Source organism: Palaemon carinicauda, chromosome 3 (genome assembly GCF_036898095.1).
Source record: "Palaemon carinicauda isolate YSFRI2023 chromosome 3, ASM3689809v2, whole genome shotgun sequence".
Taxonomy (NCBI): Eukaryota; Metazoa; Arthropoda; class Malacostraca; order Decapoda; family Palaemonidae; genus Palaemon; species Palaemon carinicauda.
In genome coordinates, this window is record NC_090727.1 from 196,585,547 (window position 1) to 196,595,546 (window position 10,000).

Genomic DNA, 10,000 nt, shown 5'->3' on the forward strand with positions numbered 1-10,000 from the left:
AGACAAGAATGAATTAAAAGGAGGATAAGCATATATGGAGAGCATTTGGTAATTGCAAGGAGATTAACAAAAGTAAAATGCGACTTTCTCTAAAAAGATAAGTATCTAATGAGATGGTACTACCAGTACTATCATATTGCACCAGACGTCTGGCACCAGATCGACTGGCAGCCGGCAAACAGACGTTCGCCGAAATGGACGAAATGGGCCTTTGCCAAATGGACTCCAGCCCATGGTCGTCACTCTTACACATCGTCCTGAAGAACGACAGCTCCCTCCGTCTGTGTGGGGATTACAGGCACCTGAACATGCAAACAGAATTGGATCACTACCCCCTCCTAAACATCGCCGACATGACCTCCTACCTGCATAAACCGAAGGTTTTCTCCACGCTCGACCTCCTGAAGGGGTATTATCAGGGGCCTATGAACCCAGAAGACATCCCCAAGACTGCCATCACCACTCCCTTCGGTACATACACCTTCAATTACTCCTGTTTTGGCCTTCGTAATGTTGTGGCTACTTTTCAACGTCTCGTGGATGGCCTCTCAGGGGACCTCCCCTTTTGTGTATGTTACGTGGACGACATACATTTGTTCTCTTCCTCAAAAGAGGAACAGATCCGTCACCTGCGCATCATGCTCGATCGCCTTCAACAAAACGGCCTTGTTGTCTGGTACGACAAGTGTACCTTTGGTACCAAGGAAGTTTCGTTATTAGGGCACTGCATCACTCCTGAAGGAGTCCCTCCCCTCCCTGAGAAGGTAGCAGCCGTTCAGAACTTCCCCATGCTTTCGACTGTCAAAGCACTGCAAAAATTCTTGGGTATGATCAACAATTATAATCATTTTCTGCTAGTCATTGCCACCACTCCTGCTACCCTCTATTCCTCCCCCAAGGGCAAGACAAAAGAACTGAAGTGGGGTCCCCTTCAAGAAGCGGCCTTCTGCAACACAAAGAATGCCCTATCAACTGCTGCTGCTCTCATTTTCCCGTCCCACATGCCCCTCTCCTTCTCTCCACTAATGCCAGCGACGTCACTATTGGTACAGTACTCGAACAGGTGGTCAACGGCTCGCCCCGCCCATTGGCCTTCTTCAGCAGAAAACTGTCCAAGGCAGAATCAGGTTATTCTACCTTCGATCGCAAATTTCTAGTGGTGCACTTGGCTGTCCATCCCTTTCGCCATTTCTTAGAAGGTACGCTCTTCATCATTAGCACAGACCACATGCCTCTAGTGCACGCCTTCACTCGACAGTCTAACCGCTGGTACTCCCGTCAATGCCAACATCTCTCCGCAGTGGCTGAATACAATTGCACCATTCAACATTTCCTTGGGAAAATGAATCTCGTTGCCGATGCCCTGTCAAGAAACATGTTGGCCGCCGTTCAACTGGGATTAGATTATAATGCCTTGGCTGAAGCCCAACAACAGGATCCAGAGTATCAAGCATGTAGGACATCCTGCACATCCCTCCGTTGGGAAGATGTCCACCCTAAATGACTCCAACACCACCCTCCTATGTGACGTCAGTACTGGTAGACCGTGACTGTAGATTCCTGCTCCCATGCGCCGACAAGTGTTCGATTCCATCTATGGCCTTTCACATCCCTCGTGCTGTTCTACTGCACAGCTGCTGAAGACGAAGTTTATTTGGCACGTTATTACTAAGGATGCTAAGGATTGGGTCCGTGCCTGTACTATTTGCTAAACTTCCAAAGTACATCGACACACGGATTCAGGAGTAGGCACCTTTTCTTAACCTCAGCGTCGTTTTGCCCACATTCACGTTGACGTTGTAGGCCCCCTACCCACATCACAAGGACATTGTTACCTGTTAACAGTCATCAACCTCTCCACTGGTTGGCCTGAATCCATTCCCATGGAAACTGCAACGTCCGCCTCATGTACATCTGCCTTACTCTCAGGATGGATAGCAAGATTTGGTGTACCTGAGCATATTACTTCTGACAGGGGTACCACTTTCATATCTTAATTGCGGACATCATTAGCGAATCTCCTGGGCATCACCCTGCATCAGACAACTGCCTACAATCACACTGCCAATGGAATGGTTGAACATTTCATCGCAAGCACAAAGCAGCTTTGATGTCCCACTGCAAGGACTCCAACTGGTTTACTCAGCTTCCCTGGGTCCTCTTGGGACTAAGGACCACTCCTAAAGATGCCTTGGACGTCTCGGCAGCTAAAATGGTGTATGGCGACCCGTTGGTCGTCCCTGCTGAATTTCTTCCTTCTGCAACCTGCTCCGACGATCTCCAGCGCATATGTTACATCGTTGAAAAATTTACTCCATGTTGCCAGACTTACAAGCCCCCAGCGAAGCATCACATACCGACAAACTTGCACTCTGCAATGCAGGTCTTCCTACGTAACGACACTAACAAGCTCCCGCTAACGCCCCTTACACGGGCCCTTTCCTTGTGATCTGACACAATCCAAAAGTATTCTTACTAAACATTCGTGGCAAAGAAATTCGGGTCTCCATTGATCGTCTAAAACCTGCTCATCTCCTGCCAGATGACTCGCCTACAGTTTGCCTCTCAAGATCAGGGCACCTTATGTAACAGGTACAGTATATCATTTTTAGGGGGGAGGGAGCCACATACCACCCGTGTGTCACATGATCGTACATATTAACGACATTTCTCTTTTTCTATATATTATCTTTTGTATCTTCTCTCTCCCCTCGCATTGGAAGCAACTAGCATCAATCTGTCTGCCTATTTCCCATTGTTAACTGTTAACAGAACCGGTTGGCAGTTGGACAAAATATAGCATGTGGTATTTTGTGATCTTCTTGCAGGGACATAGCGTGTAAATATACTCTATGTGTCTATAATAAAGTACTCAGTTGCTTTCACAACGCCTTTGTGAAAGCCCGTCACAATATACATCAGACACTTGGAGACTTACTAAAGCCTTACAACATAAGCTAGTTACAACTCAAAGATCTATGGAAAGAATAATGATGGATATAACACTAAAAGACATGAAAAGAGCCACATAGAATGAGAGCAATCTAAAGTAGAGGATATTCTAAAACCTTGCTAGAAAAGAAAAGGAATAGAGCATGGGCAGGACTTAATGAAAGACAATGGATGGACATTAAGAATAACAGCATGGGTCTTTAGAGTTTGTAGAAGAAACACAGAAAGGGAGAGAAGACGATGGATCGACAAACTAAGGAAGCTTACAGTCCTGGAATGAGACGAAAAGAACAAAAACAGATGCAAGTGGGAACACATGTCTAAGGCCTTTGTATTGTAGTGGACTAGTAAAGGCTGATGATTATGATGATACAAATATAATAAAATGTAAGCATATATATATATATATATATATATATATATATATATATATATATGTATATATATGTGTGTGTGTGTGTGTGCCTATTTTATATATATATATATATATATATATATATATATATATATATATATATATATATATATATATATATATATATATATATATATATATTTATATATATGTATATATATATATATATATATATATATATATATATATATATATATATATATATATATATTCATATATATATAAATATATATATATATGTGTGTGTGTGTATATATATATATATATATATATATATATATATATATATATATATATATATATATATATATATATATATATATATATATATATATATTCTTACGAACCTGGTGTAACATGAGAGTAGCTTAAGTTATTCACATACTTCGTTTGTGTATCTAAGAGATGTATAACCAGCTCGTAGGTTGAGTTCCATCCATGTAGGATTAAGTTAATATATGTAAATTACACAGGACTATCAACATTTATTTAGTTGTAATTTCAATCAGTTCCGTATATATACACTTACGTTATTTTAAAGAATCAATTTTTATTTCACGTAGTTTTGTTATGAAGTCTTATATAATCTTATTAGAAGGTATGCATGACACATACGAGGTATAAATACTAGGAATTGCACCATGTTGCCAGGTGGCTAGAAGTTGCATGAAGATCCTCGACTAAAGTTTTTTAATGTTATGTGACGAGGCAATAAAACTATACTTCCAACGACCTCATTCATAACCGCCAGAGTATATATATATATATATATATATATATATATATATATATATATATATATATATATATATATATATATATATAGATATACATATATATATATATATATATATATATATATATATATATATATATATATATATGTATATCTATATATATATATATATATATATATATATATATATATATATATATATATATATATATATATATATATATATATATGAAAGGTGGCCGACTGGCTAATGCCATTTTCTAGGGACAGGACTTTGATAAGGTGACTAATAAGGTGACCTAGGACATCTCCAAAATGCATAGGAGTTTTTGCCTCTGACCTTCAGTTTTGCAATGCAAGGGCAATTTATCCTGCAAATGAGTGTTTTTCAAATTCTATCTCCTCCCTTGTTAATTAATATTAAGACCTGGGATTACTACCATATATAGATCTGATGTAAACCTCCAATCATATGAAGAGTTTTTTCAAAAAGTAATTTTTTTGCTAGATAGGAACTTTTTATTTCATTATGGTAAAAAAATAAACCCTAAAAGTCAAGGGAAAAAATTAGGAAAAAATATATGAAACAAACTGGAAAAAAAATGGCTTCATTTTTTTTTTCATAGTGTCTATTCTATATACCAAATTTTGAAGGTCAATAATTATAGTTTTGAGATACGGGTGTTAAAAGTTTTTCTTTGTATTTTTACAAAGACAATATCAATAAATCATGATTAATTTGAATTTTACGTTCCTTTTTGGGTAATAATAAACCAACACAAAGTTATCATCATAATTTAATCATAAATGAAGATCCCTTTGCTAAATATCTTTCTTCTCTAGGCGAGACAATCGCTCCTTTATCATCTCTCTCCTTCACTAACTGTGCTAATTTCACCGATATCATCCACTTCTGAACTCTTATTAGAATGAATTTTCTTCTTCCTTATGTTATTGAGATGTTGAAATTATCTTTTCCTGTTAGACTTGATAAAGAGGAGTGAATGTCAGAAGTTTGTGTTCAGACTGAGGGAGCCGAAGGATGTAATTACCTGTAATACATCTTGTGACTCATGAAATCTATACAGATGTAATTGCTCTCATTATTTTTATATCAAAATGTAATAATTACCCAAAATTTACAATAATCGGAGAAATACTGCATTTTCTTGTAAGGAAAAAGGTTTTTTGGTTTATTGAGATACTTTTACTAATTACCCTGTATCTGTGAAAGTAAGAGGAATTTTGACAAAATATTTCATATACGGATTCTCCATTGACATACAAAGCTATGTGAATTGTTTTACAATTTTGTGTTTTTTTCCCTATATCCCCATATATTGGCATTCCAGCCGGCCCCCTGAAGAAAAGAAAGATGAATACTATGAATAACTGCAAAGAGTAATAGATGAACATATGGAGTTAGAAGAGAAGGAGTAGGAATGATGATGACACCAAGAGTGAAAAATGCATTAACAGAATGGAGAGCTATAAATAGTGGACTGCTGTTTGCAAAGTTAAGTCAAAACACTACAATGTGAGTATTATAGTTTTCTATTCACCAACTAGTAATTCTCCTGAAGAAAGGGGAAATGAATACTATGAAACTCTGCAGAGAGTAATAGATGATATCCCAGAGAGAGATATGAAAATTGTGAGTGGTACCTACAATGCTAAAGTTGGAAGGATAAATTAATGTATAGATAATGTGATGCGTTTTGAGGGTCTTGCTGAAGTTGCAAATAAAAATGGGGCACATTTTGTAAGATTTTGTTCAACAAACAATCTTGTTATTGGAAGTACTCTTTTCCAACACAAGGAAATCCACAAATATACATGGACTTCACAATGGGGCAATTACAAAAATCAAATAGATCACATAGCCATGTATAGAAAAAATCAAGAACTCTGAGAAATGTAAGAAGCTATGGAGGTGCACATATTGGTAGTATTCACTAGCTCCTCATTGTCACACTGAAATTAAAACTAAAAGCACCCAACAGAAACACAGATAGAATACCTAAGTTTGATACAACTAAGCTTCTAAAAGATGAGCACAGAGAAACCTTTGCAATCGAATGTAGGGATTCATTTGCAATCTTAGAGAAGTTAAAAGACGAAGAGCAGACAATTAAGGAAAAATGGAGTGACATTAAGAACATATATCAGTTAGTTGTAGTGAAGTTTTGGCATAGATATCAAATGATACGTAGGAAGCTATTAAATGAAGATAAAGACAGAAATTGATTGCTGAAAGTTTTCGAGGAATAATGAAAATTACAAGGTAGAGCATGCTAAGTATCCCAGTATTATTAGTGAAATCCAAAGAAAAGCCAGGAATGATTAGAGAGAATATATAGACAAGAAAGCAGATGAGGATGACAAAGCTATGAATTCAAGGAGTGGCTCTGGTATAAGAATCGCTCATAGGATTATTAATAAAATCTCTACTGATCAAAGAAAGGAGTGGCTCTGGTATAAGAATCGCTCATAGGATTATTAACAAAATCTCTACTGATCAAAGAAAGAGAAGCACATACCCATCAAAAAGACAAAGAGAGAGAGATGGACCTGTTATAACAACAGAAGATAGGTAGGCAAAGTTGGATGGAACAGTTTAGTGAGTTCATTAATAGGAGATATGAAGGGAATAATTTGATTGATATACCTGAAGCTGAGGAAGATCTTGATGTCCCCATGAATGAATTCAGTGTGTTTGAAGTTGAAGCTATCATTAAAAAACTAAAGGAATGAAAAGGCCCTGGATATGATGGAATAACTGCTGAGATGATATTGGCCGAAAATGAAGTAACTCCCAGAATACTTACAAGATTATCTTGTAGAATGTGGCATGAAGAGGCTGAACATAATGAATGTGAGTTAGGGGTGTTGGTGAAAAAAAAAATGTAACTAAATGCAATAATTACGGAGGCATTACACTTACATCAGTTGCCATGTGAATAAATAGTATGCTCATTTTAAAGAGACTAGAAAAAAAGATTGATGAAAAGCTGAGAGATGAACAAACAGGATTAAGAAAAAGTAGAAGTTTTAGTGCCTATTTTTTTTTTTATGACATGTGGTAGAGCAATGTGTAGAATATTTGAATCCACCTTTGATGACATTTGTATAAAAAGAAAAACCCTTTGATAGTATGCACTGGCATATTTTGTGAGAGACCTGTGTTATTATGAAATTCTTCTTAAATAGGTGAATTTGATTATTTCTGTTCATGAGCATAGCAACTGTAAATTTAATGTTACTGGAGAACTAACTAATGAATTTTCAGTGAACTATGGAGTACTCTAAGGGGATGTGTTGTCACCTATGTTGTTTATCCTCCCCATGGCTTTTGTAATGCATAAAACATTTGGGGATGGTGGAGAAGGATTTGACTGAATTGGTAACAGGAAATTAGCTGTCTTAGAGTATGCTGATGACGCAGTCCTATCAGCAGAACAATACAGGATTTGCAAAGCTTGCTTGCCACAGTGCATGAACTATCACATGGCATTGGGCTCAAGATGAATAGAAGAAAGACAGAGATGATGGATATGCAATGGAAGATGGAATATCATTGGAAGGAGAAAGCGTTAATGACGTGGAATCATTAAATTATTTAGGAATTATGATCTCTAATTCACGATCTTTAGAATTTGAGTTTAAAGAAATAATTGAAAAAAGCAAATCAGACAATGGCTTGGTTAAGTAAAATTTGGAAATCAAATTGCCTGAAATTACATATAAAAATCAGACTATATATCAAATTAGTGAGATCGGTGTTACTGTATGGACAGGAGTCGTGGTATGAAAATGAAAAAATATCCAACAGATTTTGTAGATTTGAAAAAGCCACAAGAAGAATATTGGGAGTTAAATGGTAGGACAGGTTTAGAAATGAAACTATAAGAAAGATTGTCCGAGTGCAATATTGTCATATTCTACTTTAAGTATGTTCATTACTTTATTGATTAAAGTAATTTCGCCAACATTTGAGTGTTCATAATTTTATTTGGTGTTCTTCAGTTTGTTCATTTTGTTTCTTGTTTTCCTTGTTATTGTGTGTTTTGATGATCCTACGTGGAAGACAAACGTCATCTTGATTAACTGCTATCTACCTCGTTAACTTTGTGATATATCTGGATATCCTCTATCTTCAAAATCCTTTAATGTGCTGGATAACCGGGATTCTTACGACCAAGAATAACTTTTTACCTCAACTTGGATACTATATCTCGGCAACACCTGACAGCGAAAGTTTACATTACCCTAATTTCCGTGACTGATTAAGTGACCAAAGTCGGACCTTTATAGATTTTCACTCTCGCAATTTATGTGTGTGTTTATAGCTTACTGCAGAAGTTTACTTATTATCTATTCCGTGTATGTATTATCTTTCTTGTTGTGATTTGAACACTAATCATAGTTTGTCTAGTTTTTTAGGTGATATTTATTCTTTTTCTTATTTGATATATCTATTGTGACTAAATTCTTTAATTAGGAAATGTGTATATGTTTACTCATCTTTTGAACAAGCAACCCTGTGGCAAATATGTAGTTGAGATCATGGTGAGGGGTAGATGGAGATGATTTGAACGTGCTCCTTGCACTCCCCAAGAGAAACTATTTCACCAAACTTTCAATTGGGCTCCACAAGGTACTAGAAGAGTTGGTAGACCCAGGCTTACATGGCTGAAGACTATGTAGCATGAAGTAGGAGATAATGAATGGAGAAGTATTTTATTTAAAAACTCAGGATAGACAGGATTGGCGAAATCTAATCGAGGCTCTTTGCGTCAATAGGCATAGATGATGATGATGATTTTTTATATTTATTCTGATCAGTTAAATTTATATATCTAGGAAGTATTGTTCTCTAATCTTGGGTAGTGCCATAGCCTCTGTACCATGGTCTTCCACAGTCTTGGGTTAGAGTTCTCTTGCTTGAGGGTACACACGGGCACACTGTTCTATCTTATATCTTATCTCTCTTCCTCTTGTTTTGTTAGAGTTTTTATAGTTTATAAAGTGATATTTATTTTAATGTTGTTGCTATTCTTAAAATATTTTATTTCTCCTTGTTCCCTTTCCTCACTGAGCTATTTTCCCTGTTGGAGCCCCTGGGGTTATAGCATCCTGCTTTTCCAACTAGGGTTGTAGCTTAGCAAGTAATAATAATAATAATAATAATAATAATAATAATAATATTAATAATAATAATAATAATAAAGACTGGGACAATATTTTTGGGGGACCGAATTTTCTAGGAGAGAACTTTCCTAATTCTCGTCTTATATATCAAATGAAAGGAAATTTCTAATATATTTTCTTTGTTTTACATCCTTTTTTTTCGATAAAATTACTCTTCTATTTGGATTCGTATTGATGCTAATCAGTTAAATTGAGGAATTCATGCTCTGTTTACTAATAATTTCCCGCACCGAGTTTTCTAGGCCAGAATTTTCTGGCCACCATACAATATGTACTGTACACACACACACACATATATATATATATATATATATATATATATATATATATATATATATATATATATATATATATATACATATATATATATATATATATATATATATATATATATATATATATATATATATATATATATATATATTTACACATACACACACACACACACATATATATATATATATATATATATATATATATATATATATATATATATATATATATATAAAATTAATGTGTATAGTGTATCCTTTAATTCTTAGTTTCCCATTTTTTCGTGTATTAGCTTTTTAAGTTTTTTTTTATGGAATGCAATTTATATATAATTTCCTATTGTGTGCTTTATAGGGTTTGGTATGGTAAAGGAAGCACTTGGGGACCACGCCTTCTCTGGGAAAGGAAAGCCG

General features: G+C 35.4%; 1 pseudogene; it reads left to right on the top strand.

Moving 5' to 3' along the window:
* The window catches only part of LOC137636342 (uncharacterized), a 544,281-nt pseudogene that overhangs the window by 532,176 nt on the left and 2,105 nt on the right, over positions 1-10,000 (top strand).